Here is a 19,500-nt window from a genome sequence, read left to right as displayed (position 1 = left end):
TCATGATCATACTATGGTCGTATTATTATTAATTACAGTAATTGTAGGTTATGCCCTAAGTTATATATTATTTATTGCCTATACTAACCGTAATATACTTCATGGACATTTAATTGAAACAATCTGAACAGCTTTACCAGCAATTACATTAATTTTTATTGCCCTTCCATCATTACGACTATTATATTTACTTGATGATTCAGTAGATGCAATAATTACAATTAAAACCATTGGACGACAATGATATTGAAGATATGAATATTCAGACTTCATAGACGTAGAATTTGACACTTATAAACACCAGAACAAGACCTAGAAAATGATGGATTCCGAGTACTAGATGTAGATAACCGAACAATAATACCAATAAATACAGAAGTACGAGTATTAACAAGAGCATCAGATGTTCTACACTCATGAGCAGTTCCTGCATTAGGGGTTAAAATTGATGCAACGCCAGGTCGGTTAAATCAAGGAACATTCACAATAAATCGACCTGGATTATTCTTTGGACAATGCTCAGAAATCTGTGGAGCAAACCACAGATTTATACCAATTGTAATTGAAAGAACTTCAGTAAATTTATTTATTAAGTGATTATCTAAGATAATTTAAGGAGTTAGTTAAAATAAATAACATTAGAGTGTCAATCTAAAGTAACTAAAAAAAATTAGTACACCTTGAAATTCATCAGATGACTGAAAGTAAGTAATGGTCTCTTAAACCAAATAATAGTAAATTAGCGACTACTTCTGATGGGGAAATTATATCCAAATCCCTCAAATATCCCCTCTTATATGATTCTCACTATTCATTATATTTTCAGCTACATTAATCTTGTTTAATCAAATAAACTTCTTCTCATTTAAACCTAACCTTATTAAAAGAGCAGAAAAAGGAACAATTGAAATAAAAAACTTAAATTGAAAATGATAACAAATCTATTCTCAACATTTGACCCATCAACTAACATCTTTAATTTATCATTAAATTGAACTAGAACATTTCTAGGACTATTATTAATCCCATCACTATTTTGACTTACACCATCACGAATTAACATTATCTGAAATAAACTAAATTTAACCTTACATAATGAATTTAAAACACTTCTTGGACCAAAATCATTTAATGGAACAACATTCATTTTCATCTCAATTTTTATTATAATATTATTTAACAATTTCATAGGATTATTCCCTTATATTTTTACTAGAACAAGACATTTAGCATTAACATTTGCAATTGCCCTACCTATATGGCTAAGATTTATATTATTTGGATGAATTAACCATACTAATCATATATTTACACACCTTGTACCACAAGGTACACCGCCTGCATTAATATCATTTATAGTACTAATTGAAACAATTAGTAATGTTATTCGACCAGGTACATTAGCAGTACGGTTGGCAGCAAATATAATTGCAGGACACTTATTATTAACCTTATTAGGAAACACAGGACCATCTATAGCAATAAACTTAATCTCATTACTAATTATTGGACAAATACTTCTATTAATTCTAGAATCAGCAGTAGCAATAATTCAAGCCTATGTTTTCTCAATTCTAAGAACTCTATATTCTAGAGAAGTATATTAAACCTATGTTAACAACTCACTCAAACCACCCATTCCACTTAGTAGACTATAGACCTTGACCATTAACAGGAGCAATTGGAGCAATAGTCCTAGTATCAGGACTAGCAAAATGATTCCACCTATTTAATATTAACTTATTCATAATTGGATTTGGAATTACCCTACTAACTATAATTCAATGATGACGAGATGTAGTACGAGAAGGAACATATCAAGGATTACATACAGGATTTGTATCAATTGGATTACGATGAGGAATAATTTTATTTATTGCATCAGAGGTATTATTTTTCGTTTCTTTTTTTTGAGCATTCTTTAGAAGAAGATTAGCACCAACAATTGAACTAGGAATACTATGACCTCCAATAGGAATTCAACCCTTTAACCCTATACAAATTCCATTACTTAATACAGCTATTCTTTTAGCATCAGGAGTAACAGTAACATGAGCACATCATAGTTTAATGGAATCTAATCATACTCAAGCACTACAAGGATTATTCTTCACAGTGTTATTAGGACTATACTTTACAATACTTCAAGCATATGAATATTGAGAAGCACCTTTTACCATTGCAGATGCAGTTTATGGATCAACATTCTTTGTTGCAACAGGATTCCATGGTTTACACGTAATTATTGGAACAATCTTTTTATCAACATGTCTACTTCGACACTCAATAAATCAATTTTCACCAAGACATCACTTTGGATTTGAAGCAGCAGCATGATACTGACACTTCGTAGACGTAGTATGATTATTCTTATATATCTCTATTTATTGATGAGGTAGATAATTGTTTTTCTAGTATAAATAGTACATTTGACTTCCAATCAGAAAGCTTGATATAAATCAAGAAAAACAATTCTAATTCTATCAACAAGAGTTTTCATTAGATTTATTATTCCAATAATTGTAATAATCCTGGCAACAACACTATCAAAAAAATTAATTAATGATCGAGAAAAAAGATCACCATTTGAATGTGGGTTTGATCCAAAAAGATCAGCACGAATACCATTCTCAATACGATTCTTCCTAATCGCAGTAATCTTTTTAATTTTTGATGTAGAAATTGCACTAATTCTATCAATTGTAATTATTTTTAAAACTTCAGACATTATAATCTGAACAGTATCAACAATATTTTTTATTCTAGTTCTATTAGGAAGACTATACCATGAATGAAACCAAGGAGCATTACAATGAGCAGAATAAAGGGTTGTAGTTAAATATAACATTTGGGTTGCATTCAAAAAGTATTGATATTATCAATCAACCTTAAATAGAATAAGAAGCGAAATATTGCAGTCAGTTTCGACCTGGAAGATTGGTATGTACTACCCTTATTCTTATTAATTGAAGCCAAAAAGAGGCGTATTACTGTTAATAATATAATTGAACTATAATAGTTCCAATTAAGGAAATGTAAAGCCAATATGAAAGCTGCTAACTTTTTATATTAGCGGTTAAACTCCGTTAACATTTCTAAAATTTATATAGTTTAAATAAAACATTACATTTTCACTGTAAAAATAATATATCTATATTTATAAATACTTAAAAGTAAAAATACTTCCTTAACATCTTCAGTGTCACACTCTTATTATAAGCTATTGAAGTAAACGAAAAACAATATTACCAAAATAAATATTCAAAAAATAAAAGTTAAAAGATAAATCTTGAAATTAGAATCATATCAACCTTGAATATAACCAATTAAATAAATAAATAATCTATATAAACGTTGACCACCAAGTAATTCACCTCAACCATAATCAAATGACTTAGATGAATAATAACCTATTTTTAAAGGAATATATCTAATAAACTTAGTTGAAAGAAAAGGTATAAATCATATAGAACCAGCAAATCTAACAAAAGAAAGTATACTTAAAGAAATTAAATTATGAGAAAAATCAAAATTAGAAATAAGATAACCTAAATAAGCACCTAAAATAACAACTGTAATAGTTAAAAACTTTAAATAATAAGGTAAAGCAATCACATGAGGAATATGAAAAATTAATCAAGATAAAAGACTACCACCAAAAACAGCAACAAACAATAGACCAATTATTCCAAATGAAATATAATAACCCTTATCATCAAAAGAAAATCTAGAATAAAAATTATTATCACCAGATATTGAATAATAAAACAAACGAAAAGAATAAGAAGCAGTTAAACCAGTAGAAAAAAAATAAAGAAAAAAAATTAAACAATTAATTCATCTTAAACAAACCATCTCAAGAATTAAATCCTTTGAATAAAATCCCGCTAAAAAAGGTATTCCACACAAAGATAAACTAGAAACATTAAAACAAACTGAAGTTAAAGGTATGAAATTAACAATTGATCCTATAAAACGAATATCCTGAGAATCCTTCAAATTATGAATTATTGAACCTGCACATATAAATAATAATGCCTTAAATAAAGCATGAGCCAATAAATGAAAAAATGCAAGCTTTGGATAACCTATAGCCAAAATTCTTATTATTAAACCAAGTTGTCTTAAAGTAGAAAGAGCAATAATCTTCTTTAAATCAAACTCAAAATTAGCGCCCAATCCAGCCATAAATATAGTTATACAACCAATTAAAAGTAAAAATCAACCACAATTATAAGTATCCAATATTGGTCTAAAACGAATTAATAAATAAACACCAGCAGTAACAAGAGTAGAAGAATGAACTAAAGCAGAAACAGGAGTAGGAGCTGCTATAGCAGCAGGAAGTCATGAAGAGAAAGGAATCTGAGCTCTCTTAGTTATAGCTGCTAAAACAATTAATATAGTAATGAGCTTTATTTCAAAAGAATTTAATGAAATCATAATAATAAATATAATTTCAACCACCAAAATTTAACATTCATGCAATAGAAATTAAAATAGCAACATCACCAATACGATTAGAAAGTGCAGTTAATATACCAGCACTATAAGATTTTACATTTTGATAATAAATAACTAAACAATAAGAAACTAAACCTAAACCATCTCAACCTAATAAAATTCTAATTAAATTAGGACTAATAATTAAAAAACCTATAGAAAGAATAAATATTAAAACAATAATAATAAAACGATTTATATTCTTTTCACCAGATATATAATCCTCTCTATAATAAATAACCAAAGAAGAAATATATATAACAAAAGATATAAAAATAAGAGATATTCAATCCAAAATTAAAGTTATAACAACTATAGAACCATTTAAATTGAAAAGCTCTCACTCAACAAAAACTCTATAATCAATTATTAAATAATAAATACCTAAAATAAAAATTATAGTTCTCGAAATAAACAAAGAAAAAAAAACTCAAAGAACAAATAGAAAATAAATTCACGGCCTAAGATGAAAAACTTCATATCATTGATTCCACAAAACAATATTTTTAATTAAAATACTTAAGCAAACTAAACAAAGAAATATTCACCCTTTAAACAGAGAATATTTAAAGGCAATCAATGTAAAAGTAAAATATGATATTCACGAAAATAACCAAGAGAACAAGTATAAACACCAGAATAATAATTCCCATGCTTAGAATAAGAATATATATACAAAGTATAAACAGCTCTAAAAAAAGATAAAAAAATCAAAGCAAAGAATCTAAAAGAAGATCAAGATATAATTCTATTTAATAATCTAATTTCACCTACCAAATTTAAAGAAGGAGGAGCAGCCATATTTGATGATCTTAAAAGAAATCGTCATAAAGCCATTCTTGGCATCAAATTAATTATACCCTTGTTAATTAATAATCTTCGTCTACCTAAACGTTCATAAATAATATTAGATAAACAAAATAAACCAGAAGAACATAAACCATGACCAACCATTAGAGAAAGAGAACCTACACAACCTCATCAATTCATAGTCATCAATCCACCAATAACCATTCTTATATGAGCAACAGAAGAATATGCAATTAAAGACTTTCAATCAACCTGACGAAAACAAATAAATCTTACAATAACACCCCCAGATAAACCTAAAGACAATCAAAAATAATTAAACATAGGTATCTTAACTAAAAAAGCCAAAATTATAAATACATAAAACATAAAATAATAAGAACCAAAATCAACCAATAAAGGAAAATATAAAGTATTAGAAAAATCATAAACCTTAAATAAAACTAATAATAAAGGTAATCTAGCAACCAAAGTATAAAAAATTAAATAAACACCAGCCTGCAAACGCTCAGGTTGATAACCCCAACCCAAAATTAAAAGTAAAGTAGGAACTAATCTATCCTCAAAAAAAATATAAAAAGAAAGAAGACTTAATCTAGCAAATGAACAATAAAGCATAATTATTAAAATCAAAACCATAAAAACAAAAAAATTAGAATGATATGAACTTAAATAAACTGAACCTCTAGCAGTGATTATTAAAGAACAAATCCAAAAACTAAGTAAAATTAAACAAAAAGAAAAATAATCAATACCAAAATAATATCTAATTATATTCAAATCAGCATATGAATAAACACAAATTATAAAAACAAAACCCGACAGAAACATTAAAGAATGAACCAACCATCAACAATTATTTAATAAACAAAGAGGGATCAAAAAAATAGTTATAAATAAATACTTTAACATAAAGATAAACCAAAAGAATTAAAAAAATCATTACCATGAGAACGAATTATTGAAACTAAAATAGAAAGACCTAAAGCACCCTCACAAACAGAAAAAACTAAAAAAATAACAGGAAAAAAATAATCATAATCAAACTCAATAAGAAAAACAATAACTAACATAAATAAAGAAAGAACAATATATTCTAATCTCAAAAGAACCATTAATAAATGTTTACGTTTAGAAGAAAAAACATAAACACCAGCAAAATAAATCAATAACGAAGTAAAAATAGAGAATATAAACATTAGTTTTAATAGTTTAAAAAAAACGCCGGTCTTGTAAACCGGAAATAAGTCCAGCCCCCACTTTTAAAACTTCAGAGGTGGAAAAGCTTCCATCATCGGTCCCCAAAACCGGTATTTTAAATAAACTAACCCCTGAAATGATCAAAATAATAATTATATCATTATCAAATGTAATAAATATTAATTTTATTAAATTAAGACACCCAATATCAATAATGCTTTTTATTATCCTTCAAACCTTCCTAGTTGGATTAATAACAGGAACAATAATAGAAAGATATTGATTATCATATATTTTATTTTTAACATTTCTTGGTGGTATACTAGTATTATTTATTTACATTACAAGAATTGCATCAAACGAAATATTTCAGCCTAAATCAATCACTATAATTATTACATTAATAATGTGAGTATTTATCATATTAATATTAATTATTCTAGATATATCTATATTTATAGACTTTTTCAAAAACACCGAAACTATAAATATTGATAATTCAATCAATTATCAAGAAATAACAATATCTTTAGAAAAATTATATAATAGACCAACATTCATTATTACAATAATAATAATAATTTATTTATTTTTAGCACTACTAGCAGTTGTTAAAATCACCAATTTTAATCAGGGACCTATTCGTAAAATAAGATAATTACTAATGAATAAACCCTTACGATTAAGACATCCTTTAATTAAAATTATTAATAACTCTTTAATTGACTTACCTGCCCCAACAAATATTTCATTTTGATGAAATTTTGGATCCCTATTAGGGTTATGTTTGGTAATTCAAATCGTAACTGGACTATTTTTAGCTATACATTATACATCAAATATTGAAATAGCATTCAGTAGTGTAGTACACATCTGCCGAGACGTAAATAATGGTTGAATTATCCGAACCTTACACGCAAATGGAGCATCTATATTTTTTATTTGTATTTACTTACATGTAGGACGGGGAATTTACTATGGATCTTATATATATATACATACCTGAATAATTGGTACAGTGATTTTATTTTTAGTTATAGCAACTGCATTTATAGGATATGTCTTACCCTGAGGCCAAATATCTTTTTGAGGTGCAACAGTAATTACTAATTTATTATCAGCAATCCCATACTTAGGAACAGATTTAGTCCAATGAGTATGAGGAGGATTCGCTGTTGATAATGCAACATTAAATCGATTCTTCACATTCCATTTTGTATTACCATTTATTATTGCTGCTATAGCAGCAATTCATTTATTTTTTCTTCACCAAACAGGATCTAATAATCCTCTTGGACTAAATGGAGATATTGAAAAAATTCCATTCCAGCCATACTTTACCTTTAAGGATTCTATTACATTTGTAATAATAACATCATTATTAATTATACTATGTTTAATTAATCCTTACCTATTAGGAGATCCAGATAACTTTGTACCTGCCAACCCATTAGTAACACCAGTTCACATTCAACCAGAATGATATTTCCTATTTGCATATGCAATTCTACGATCTATCCCTAATAAGTTAGGAGGTGTTATTGCATTATTTTTATCAATTAGAATCTTAATAATTTTACCATTTTATAATAAAACACCATTCCGAGGCATTCAATTTTACCCTATTAATCAAATTTTATTCTGAATTATAGTAGTTGTTGTATGCTTACTAACGTGAATTGGTAAACGACCTGTTGAAGAACCTTATATTATAACAGGTCAAATCTTAACAATTATTTACTTCACATATTTCTTAATTAATGTCCATGTCGCAAATGCATGAGATAAATTAATTAAGGAATAAAGTTAATTAGCTTAGGAAAAGCATATGTTTTGAAAACATAAAATTAGAAGTTTAACTCTTCTATTAACTTTTCCCAAAAAATTTCACTAAACAAATGAGATAAATAAAATCTTTAAACCAACAAAGAAAATAAAAAAATTCAAAGATAAAGGTAAAAAACTTTTTCAAGCTAAGTACATTAATTTATCATAACGGAACCGTGGTAATGTTCCACGAACCCAAATAAAACCAAAAGATATAATAGCAAGCTTAATAAAAAATATAAAAGAATAAAAATCACCGCCCAAAAAAATTAAAGCCAATAACATTCTTATGAAGACAATTCTAGTATATTCAGCTAAAAAAATTAAAGTAAAACCACCCGCACCATACTCAATATTAAATCCTGAAACTAACTCAGATTCCCCTTCAGCAAAATCAAAAGGAGTACGATTAGTTTCAGCTAAGCAAGAAGCAAAACAAGCTAAAGCTAAAGGAAAAGAAATAATAATATATCAACAATAAAGCTGATAGTTTGTAAAATCAAACATATTAAAACTACCAATTAAAATAATTAAAGACAATAAAATTAAAGCTAAACTAACTTCATAAGAAATTGTTTGAGCAACAGAACGAAGAGAACCTAATAATGAATAATTTGAATTAGAAGATCAACCAGCAATTATAACAGTATAAACACCTAACCAAGTACAACATAAAAAAAATAAAAATCCATAAGAAAAAGAACACACATAAGTTAAATAAGGAAAAATTACTCAAACGGCTAAAGAAATTATTAAATTAAAAACAGGGGAAAAATAATAAAGTAGGTAATTAGATATAATAGGAATTGGCTGCTCCTTACAAATTAACTTAATAGCATCTCTAAATGGCTGAGGAATTCCAACAAAACCTACCTTATTTGGACCCTTTCGAATCTGAATATAACCTAAAACCTTACGCTCTAATAAAGTTAAAAAGGCAACACTAATTAAAACACAAATAACCAGTAAAAGAAAATTCAAAATAAATATAAATAAATCATAAAGTATCAATACTATTTGTATAAATAATCTACATAAATAAATTCTAAATTCAACACATTAATCTGTCAAAATAGTAAATAAATTAATATTATTCAATATAACAAAAAATATTTTAACCATATGGTCCTTTCGTACTAATATTGATTAACAATCTTAGGATAGAAACCGACCTGGCTCACGCCGGTCTGAACTCAGATCATGTAAGAATTTAAAGGTCGAACAGACCTAATCATTGGGCTCCTGCACCCAAAATTTTTCTTAATCCAACATCGAGGTCGCAATCTGCTTTGTCGATATGAGCTCTCAAAAACAATTACGCTGTTATCCCTAAGGTAACTTAATCTTATGATCATAAATTATGGATCAAAATAACAAACATAAATAAATGATATAATAATGAAGAGTTTATCTATTCTTCATGTCACCCCAACAAAACATCATCATTAAATATAGAAACACAAACAAAAAACTATATAAAAGTAAAATGTCATGCTCTATAGGATCTTCTCGTCCTAAAGAAGAATTTAAGCCTTTTGACTCAAAAGTTAAATTCAAAAATTTATTAAGAGACAGTTGATTTCTCGTCAAGCCATTCATTCCAGCCACTAATTAAGAGACTAATGATTATGCTACCTTTGCACGGTCAAAATACCGCGGCTCTTTAAAAATACGCTCAGTGAGCAGGCCAGACCTCAAAATATAAACAAGAGGACATGTTTTTGATAAACAGGCGGAAATCAATTTTGCCTAGTTCCTTATAATAAGTTCACAAGGTAAAAATTTCATACAAATAAATATACTAATTCTGTCATTATTACAAAAATTTTAAAATTAAATTAATAATCTAAATAAAAAACCTAAAATATTTGTAAAATCAAAATAAAAAATAATGAACTAAAACGTAATCTTAAAGATAGCTGGTTTAAAGCTTACTATTATATTTCTATAAAATAAATTATAGGTTATTAACCTCAAAGCTTATCCCTTAAAGAATAAATAAGTTAATATTTTTACTTAAAAAATTAAATAAAAACAAATAACTTTAAAAAATTAAATTTTTTCTTAAGAAACTAGATATCTTGGGAAACGATTAACATCTCATTTCTATAAATAATTTAATAATAATTATGATACATTAACTATAAATTATTTATAAATCAACCCAAATCGAGACAAGTAAAATAAATACTAAAATTTTGATAAACCCTGATACAAAAGGTACAATAAATAAAATCTACTTAAAAAAATTTAAAATAATATTTCATAAAACACTTACATTACCAATAAACTATAATTTAAAAAATCAATTCTATAAAATATACTAAGACAAAAATACAATAAAATTATTTATATTAAATAATTAAATAAACAAAAAATAAATATAATAAAATAAATAATCAAGATATCCTGATTTGCACAGAAAAATTTTCAGTGTAAATGAAACACTTTACTAATAAGTTATATCTTGAAACTCTTCCTAGATACACTTTCCAGTACATCTACTATGTTACGACTTATCTCATCTAAATTGAAGCTACCTTAAAATAAAATAGAATAATCAATAATGAGAGCGACGGGCGATGTGTACACATCTCAGAGCCAATATCAGTTAAATTTAATAAATTGAATTACTATCAAATCCACCTTCATTAACAGTATTTCACTATCAAATCCGTTATAAACATAAATCTATTGTAACCCACCTCCTCTTAACTATAAGCTGCACCTTGACCTGAAATATTTTATAATTATAAATCTTGAGAATTATAACTCTAAAAAGATTCTCTGATAACGGAGATATACAAACAAATAAATTAAGTAGAGTAAATCGTGTATTATCAATCATGGGGTAGGTTCCTCTGAATGGAATGAGATACCGCCAAATTCTTTGGGTTTAAAGACCTTAACTAATAGTACCCTGGTAAATATAATTAACATTTAAAATAATAGGGTATCTAATCCTAGTTTATTATTTAAATTTCACAGATTCATAAAAAGGGCCACAAATAAATTTTAACATTTCACCTTACAAATTTATATTTCAACCCTAATAATATAAACAACTGTTTTACCCAATAATATTCACTTGTATCAATCGTATAACCGCGGCTGCTGGCACGAATTATGCCGATACTAAATCAATTGCTAAATCCAAAATCACTTGATAATTAAATCAAATTACTGCAAAAAGAACATTTAGTCTAACAAAACTTACATATAATACAAAGAAAAAGTGAATAAACAAGCAAGAATAAAACTTTTAAAAATAAAAAATAAGAAAATTTTAAATCTATTAATTCAGGAAAAAATAAAAGATTCAAATATTTAAAGAAAAAAAAGAAAAAAACCACAAACATTAACAAAAAAAAAGAAACGCCCCTATGTATGACCACAACAACTTCTCTATTATATATAATTAAAGATTAATATGGAACATGTATAGCAATAAATGTATTATATTCTTTCTTATTTAATCTTTCACTAATAAATAAAGAAAGATTAAATAATATAATAAATATATGATTAGTATGGTTAATTCATCCAAATAATATAAATCTTAGCCATATAGGTAGGGCAATTGCAAATGTTAATGCTAAATTCTTGTTCTAGTAAAAATATAAGGGAATAATCCTATGAAATTGTTCAATAATATTATAATAAAAATTGAGATGAAAATGAATGTTGTTCCATTAAATGATTTTGGTCCAAGAAGTGTTTTAAATTCATTATGTAAGTTTAAATTTAGTTTATTTCAGATAATGTTAATTCGTGATGGTGTAAGTCAAAATAGTGATGGGATTAATAATAGTCCTAGAAATGTTCTAGTTCAATTTAATGATAAATTAAAGATGTTAGTTGATGGGTCAAATGTTGAGAATAGATTTGTTATCATTTTCAATTTAAGTTTTTTATTTCAATTGTTCCTTTTTCTGCTCTTTTAATAAGGTTAGGTTTAAATGAGAAGAAGTTTATTTGATTAAACAAGATTAATGTAGCTGAAAATATAATGAATAGTGAGAATCATATAAGAGGGGATATTTGAGGGATTTGGATATAATTTCCCCATCAGAAGTAGTCGTTAATTTACTATTATTTGGTTTAAGAGACCATTACTTACTTTCAGTCATCTGATGAATTTCAAGGTGTACTAATTTTTTTTAGTTACTTTAGATTGACACTCTAATGTTATTTATTTTAACTAACTCCTTAAATTATCTTAGATAATCACTTAATAAATAAATTTACTGAAGTTCTTTCAATTACAATTGGTATAAATCTGTGGTTTGCTCCACAGATTTCTGAGCATTGTCCAAAGAATAATCCAGGTCGATTTATTGTGAATGTTCCTTGATTTAACCGACCTGACGTTGCATCAATTTTAACCCCTAATGCAGGAACTGCTCATGAGTGTAGAACATCTGATGCTCTTGTTAATACTCGTACTTCTGTATTTATTGGTAGGATTGTTCGGTTATCTACATCTAGTAGTCGGAATCCATCATTTTCTAAGTCTTGTTCTGGTGTTATATAAGTGTCAAATTCTACGTCTATGAAGTCTGAATATTCATATCTTCAATATCATTGTCGTCCAATGGTTTTAATTGTAATTATTGCATCTACTGAATCATCAAGTAAATATAATAGTCGTAATGATGGAAGGGCAATAAAAATTAATGTAATTGCTGGTAAAGCTGTTCAGATTGTTTCAATTAAATGTCCATGAAGTATATTACGGTTAGTATAGGCAATAAATAATATATAACTTAGGGCATAACCTACAATTACTGTAATTAATAATAATACGACCATAGTATGATCATGAAAGAATGATAATTGCTCCATTAATGGTGAAGCTCCATCTTGAAGAGATAAATTTGATCATGTTGCCATTAATAAATATTTTCTAATAAAAGGTCAAACCTTTATTAGTAGAGCTTAAATCTACTGCACTAATCTGCCGTATTAGAATCTAGAGATTAATGGTAATTCTGAGTAACTATGTTCTGCAGGAGGGTTATTTTGTAGTCATTCTGTTGATCTTCTTATGTTAGCTCTAAATATAATTGCTCGGTTTGTAATCATTCTTTCTCATATAATTACAATGAATATAATGATTCCTACAATAGAAATTGTAGACCCAATTCTTGATACTATGTTTCATGATGTATATGCGTCTGGGTAGTCAGGGTATCGTCGAGGTATTCCTGCTAATCCTAGGAAGTGTTGAGGAAAGAATGTTAAATTTACTCCAATGAATATAATTGTAAATTGGATTTTTAATCATGTATTATTTATAGTTAATCCTGTAAATAGTGGATATCATTGAATGACACCTCCTATAATTGCAAATACTGCTCCTATAGATAATACATAATGAAAGTGGGCTACTACATAATATGTATCATGTAATACAATATCAAGTGATGAATTTGCTAATACTAATCCTGTTAATCCACCAATTGTAAATAGGAAAATAAATCCTAGAGCTCATAATAATGGTGGATTGAACTTGAATTTAGTTCCATATAATGTAGCTAATCATCTAAATACCTTAATTCCTGTAGGTACAGCAATAATTATTGTTGCTGATGTAAAATATGCTCGTGTGTCAACATCCATTCCTACTGTAAATATATGATGTGCTCATACAATAAATCCTATTAGTCCAATTGATAGTGCAGTGAAAAAATAGCTAGATCTACAGATGCACCCCCGTGTGCAATAGCTCCTGCTAGAGGAGGGTAAACTGTTCATCCTGTACCAGCACCATTATCTACTATAGAAGATGTAAGAAGAAGGGTTAGTGAAGGTGGTAGTAATCAAAAACTTATATTATTTATTCGTGGAAATGCTATATCTGGTGCACCAATTATTAGTGGAACAAGTCAATTACCAAATCCACCAATTATAATAGGTATTACTATAAAGAAAATTATTACGAATGCGTGAGCTGTAATAATAACATTATAAATCTGGTCATCCCCAATTAGAGATCCGGGTTGGCCAAGTTCAGCACGAATAAGTATTCTTATTGATGTTCCTACTATTCCTGCTCATGCTCCAAATATGAAGTATAAAGTACCAATGTCCTTATGGTTTGTTGAGAATAATCATTTTTGCGGTAAGATGGCTGAATTTTAGGTGGTAGACTGTAAATCTACTTATGAGATGTTTTCTCTCTTATCATATTTAGGTCTTATATTCAATTATGATTCTAGACTGCAATTCTAGAGGTGTAAAATTTTACTAAGGCCTAAAAGATTATTCTTTTAATTATAACTTTGAAGGTTATTAGTTTGATTAACTTAAGTCCTTAGTATAATGAAATTAAGGTTGATGTTGAAATCAATCCTATTGTTGAAATTATTACTGTTATAGGAAGAATGATTCTTGATTTTTGGGACTTTATCTTTATAGATCACGAATTTTCTGTGTATGATATAATTAGAGCTGAGAATCTAATATGTATATAGTAGTAGAGTGTAATTGTAGTTAATACAACTATAATAGTTATAATAGTTGTTATATTGTTTTCTATTAATGATTGTATTACAATTCATTTTGGTAAGAATCCAAGGAATGGTGGTAGTCCACCTAAAGATAATAAAGATAAGAATATTATGAATTTAATTTCGGTTTTTATATTTCTGGCTGAATAAATTTGATTTATGGAAAATAAATTTATTTGCTTAAATAATAAAACTATAATTAATCTTAATAGTGAGTAAATAATGAAGTATAGTTCTCAGATGTTTTCTCTGACTGTTAATGATCTAATTATTCAACCTAGATGTCAGATTGATGAATATGCTAAAAGTTGTCGTAAGGATGTTTGATTTAAACCTAGATCTAATTATTATTGATGGGATAAATTCTGTTTCCCATCCCATGGGATATTTTATTTGAATCAGCAAAATTGAAAATAATAATATTGTCGATGCTATTGCTTGGACAATAAAATATTTAATTGATGATTCATTTATTATTATATTTTTATTTCTTGTTAGGAGCGGAATAAATGAAAGTAAGTTGATCTCAAGTCCTATTCAAACCCCAAATCAGGAATTTGATGAAATGGACAGGATCGTTCCTATCATTAATGTTGATAGGAAGAGAAGGTTTGTAGAGTTGTTGGTCATTAAAAAGGAGAGGATTGATACCCTTATAAATGGGGTATGAACCCATTAGCTTGTTTAGCTTACCTTTTTACATTAAGGTGTATGATGCACGTTAGTTTTTGATACTAAAGGAGGTAGTTTAATTCTATCTTATGTAATTTTAATGAAGGTAATTTTATTTACTTTATTTACCCTATCAAGGTAACCCTTTAATCAGGCACTTCATTTATTTAATATATAAATCGAAAGTTTTTTTTGAAATTCTTTTATGTATTATTTTGTTTAATTAGGATTAATTTATCCTGCTCATTTTATTTTTTTTATATATATATATATAATAAATAATTTATATTAATATATTACATTTAATTGAAATTAAAGTATTATAAGTTCATCTTACCATTATCAATTGATTATTTTAATGCAATTATTTACCTAGGATTATAGCTACTTATGTTTTTAGCTTAAAATAGGTTATTATAATATAATATATATATTAATATGTAATTTAATATTTAATATTATTATAATTGGATATAATAAATAAAATTATAAATTTAAATATAAAATATTATAATTAATATAAATAATTATATTAATTATAATAATATAATTATGTAAATTATCTATAATTAGATTATTTAACTAATATATATGAAAGTTAACTTAATATAAAAAAAAGAATTCATATTAATAACATATTATATTAAATTACATAATTGTATAAAATATATTTATTATATTATTTAATCTTTCTTTATTTATTAGTGAAAAGAAAGATTAAATAAGAAAGAATATAATACATTAATTGCTATACATGTTCCATATTAATCTTTAATTATATATAATAGAGAAGTTGTTGTTGTCATACATAGGGGCGTTTCTTTTTTTTTTGTTAATGTTTGTGGTTTTTTCTTTTTTTTTTCTTTAAATATTTGAATCTTTTATTTTTTCCTGAATTAATAGATTTAAAATTTTCTTATTTTTTATTTTTAAAAGTTTTATTCTTGCTTGTTTATTCACTTTTTCTTTGTATTATATGTAAGTTTTGTTAGACTAAATGTTCTTTTTGCAGTAATTTGATTAATTATCAAGTGATTTTGGATTTAGCAATTGATTTAGTATCGGCATAATTCGTGCCAGCAGCCGCGGTTATACGATTGATACAAGTGAATATTATTGGTTAAAACAGTTGTTTATATTATTAGGGTTGAAATATAAATTTGTAAGGTGAAATGTTAAAATTTATTTGTGGCCCTTTTTATGAATCTGTGAAATTTAAATAATAAACTAGGATTAGATACCCTATTATTTTAAATGTTAATTATATTTACCAGGGTACTATTAGTTAAGGTCTTTAAACCCAAAGAATTTGGCGGTATCTCATTCCATTCAGAGGAACCTACCCCATGATTGATAATACAAGATTTACTCTACTTAATTTATTTGTTTGTATATCTCCGTTATCAGAGAATCTTTTTAGAGTTATAATTCTCAAGATTTATAATTATAAAATATTTCAGGTCAAGGTGCAGCTTATAGTTAAGAGGAGGTGGGTTACAATAGATTTATGTTTATAACGGATTTGATAGTGAAATACTGTTAATGAAGGTGGATTTGATAGTAATTTAATTTATGTAATTTAACTGATATTGGCTCTGAGATGTGTACACATCGCCCGTCGCTCTCATTATTGATTATTCTATTTTATTTTAAAGTAGCTTCAATTTAGATGAGATAAGTCGTAACATAGTAGATGTACTGGAAAGTGTATCTAGGAAGAGTTTCAAGATATAACTTATTAGTAAAGTGTTTCATTTACACTGAAAATTTTTCTGTGCAAATCAGGATATCTTGATTATTTATTTTATTATATTTATTTTTTGTTTATTTAATTATTTAATATAAATAATTTTATTGTATTTTTGTCTTAGTATATTTTATAGAATTGATTTTTTAAGTTATAGTTTATTGGTAATGTAAGTGTTTTATGAAATATTATTTTAAATTTTTTAAGTAGATTTTATTTATTGTACCTTTTGTATCAGGGTTTATCAAAATTTTAGTATTTATTTTACTTGTCTCGATTTGGGTTGATTTATAAATAATTTATAGTTAATGTATCATAATTATTATTAAATTATTTATAGAAATGAGATGTTAATCGTTTCCCAAGATATCTAGTTTCTTAAGAAAAAATTTAATTTTTTAAAGTTATTTGTTTTTATTTAATTTTTTAAGTAAAAATATTAACTTATTTATTCTTTAAGGGATAAGCTTTGAAGTTAATAACCTATAATTTATTTTATAGAAATATAATAGTAAGCTTTAAACCAGCTATCTTTAAGATTACGTTTTAGTTCATTATTTTTTATTTTGATTTTATAAATATTTTAGGTTTTTTATTAAGATTATTAATTTAATTTTAAAAATTTTGTAATAATGATAGAATTAGTATATTTTTTTGTATGAAATTTTTACCTTGTGAACTTATTATAAGGAACTAGGCAAAATTGATTTCCGCCTGTTTATCAAAAACATGTCCTCTTGTTTATATTTTGAGGTCTGGCCTGCTCACTGAGCGTATTTTTAAAAAGCCGCGATATTTTGACCGTCCAAAGGTAGCATAATCATTAGTCTCTTAATTAGTGGCTGGAATGAATGGCTTGACGAGAAATCAACTGTCTCTTAATAAATTTTTGAATTTAACTTTTGAGTCAAAAGGCTTAAATTCTTCTTTAGGACGAGAAGACCCTATAGAGCTTGACATTTTACTTTTATATAGTTTTTTGTTTGTCTTTCTATATTTAATGATGATGTTTTGTTGGGGTGACATGAAGAATAGATAAACTCTTCATTATTATATCATTTATTTATGTTTGTTATTTTGATCCATAATTTATGATCATAAGATTAAGTTACCTTAGGGATAACAGCGTAATTGTTTTTGAGAGCTCATATCGACAAAGCAGATTGCGACCTCGATGTTGGATTAAGAAAAATTTTGGGTGCAGGAGCCCAATGATTAGGTCTGTTCGACCTTTAAATTCTTACATGATCTGAGTTCAGACCGGCGTGAGCCAGGTCGGTTTCTATCCTAAGATTGTTAATCCATATTAGTACGAAAGAACCATATGGTTAAAATATTTTTTGTTATATTGATTAATATTAATTTATTTACTATTTTGACAGATTAATGTGTTGAATTTAGAATTCATTTATGTAGATTTTTTCTACAAATAGTATTGATACTTTATGATTTATTTATATTTATTTTGAATTTTCTTTTATTGGTTATTTGTGTTTTAATTAGTGTTGCCTTTTTAACTTTATTAGAGCGTAAGGTTTTAGGTTATATTCAGATTCGAAAGGGTCCAAATAAGGTAGGTTTTGTTGGAATTCCTCAGCCATTTAGAGATGCTATTAAGTTAATTTGTAAGGAGCAGCCAATTCCTATTATATCTAATTACGTACTTTATTATTTTTCCCCTGTTTTTAATTTAATGATTTCTTTAGCCGTTTGAGTAATTTTTCCTTATTTAACTTATATGTGTTCTTTTTCTTATGGATTTTTATTTTTTTTATGTTGTATTAGATTAGGTGTTTATACTGTTATAATTGCTGGTTGATCTTCTAATTCAAATTATTCATTATTAGGTTCTCTTCGTTCTGTTGCTCAAACAATTTCTTATGAAGTTAGTTTAGCTTTAATTTTATTGTCTTTAATTATTTTAATTGGTAGTTTTAATATGTTTGATTTTATAAACTATCAGCTTTATTGTTGATTTATTATTATTTCTTTTCCTTTAGCTTTAGCTTGTTTTGCTTCTTGCTTAGCTGAAACTAATCGTACTCCTTTTGATTTTGCTGAAGGGGAATCTGAGTTAGTTTCAGGATTTAATATTGAGTATGGTGCGGGTGGTTTTACTTTAATTTTTTTAGCTGAATATACTAGAATTGTCTTCATAAGAATGTTATTGGCTTTAATTTTTTTGGGCGGTGATTTTTATTCTTTTATATTTTTTATTAAGCTTGCTAT

The 19,500-nt window shown here is 26.4% G+C and overlaps 1 long non-coding RNA gene across 1 annotated transcript in view; it reads right to left on the bottom strand.

Moving 5' to 3' along the window:
* LOC126301330 (uncharacterized) overlaps nucleotides 1–18,635 on the bottom strand; it is a 106,416-nt gene extending 87,781 nt beyond the window's left edge. Inside the window, exon 1 of the long non-coding RNA XR_007553045.1 lies at nucleotides 17,498–18,635. This is a non-coding gene — a long non-coding RNA (uncharacterized LOC126301330). The remainder of the gene's footprint in view (nucleotides 1–17,497) is intronic.
* Nucleotides 18,636–19,500: the final 865 nt, after the last annotated feature.

Source organism: Schistocerca gregaria, unplaced genomic scaffold, assembly GCF_023897955.1.
Source record: "Schistocerca gregaria isolate iqSchGreg1 unplaced genomic scaffold, iqSchGreg1.2 ptg000066l, whole genome shotgun sequence".
Taxonomy (NCBI): domain Eukaryota; kingdom Metazoa; phylum Arthropoda; class Insecta; order Orthoptera; family Acrididae; genus Schistocerca; species Schistocerca gregaria.
This window is presented reverse-complemented; position numbering and strand designations above follow the sequence as displayed.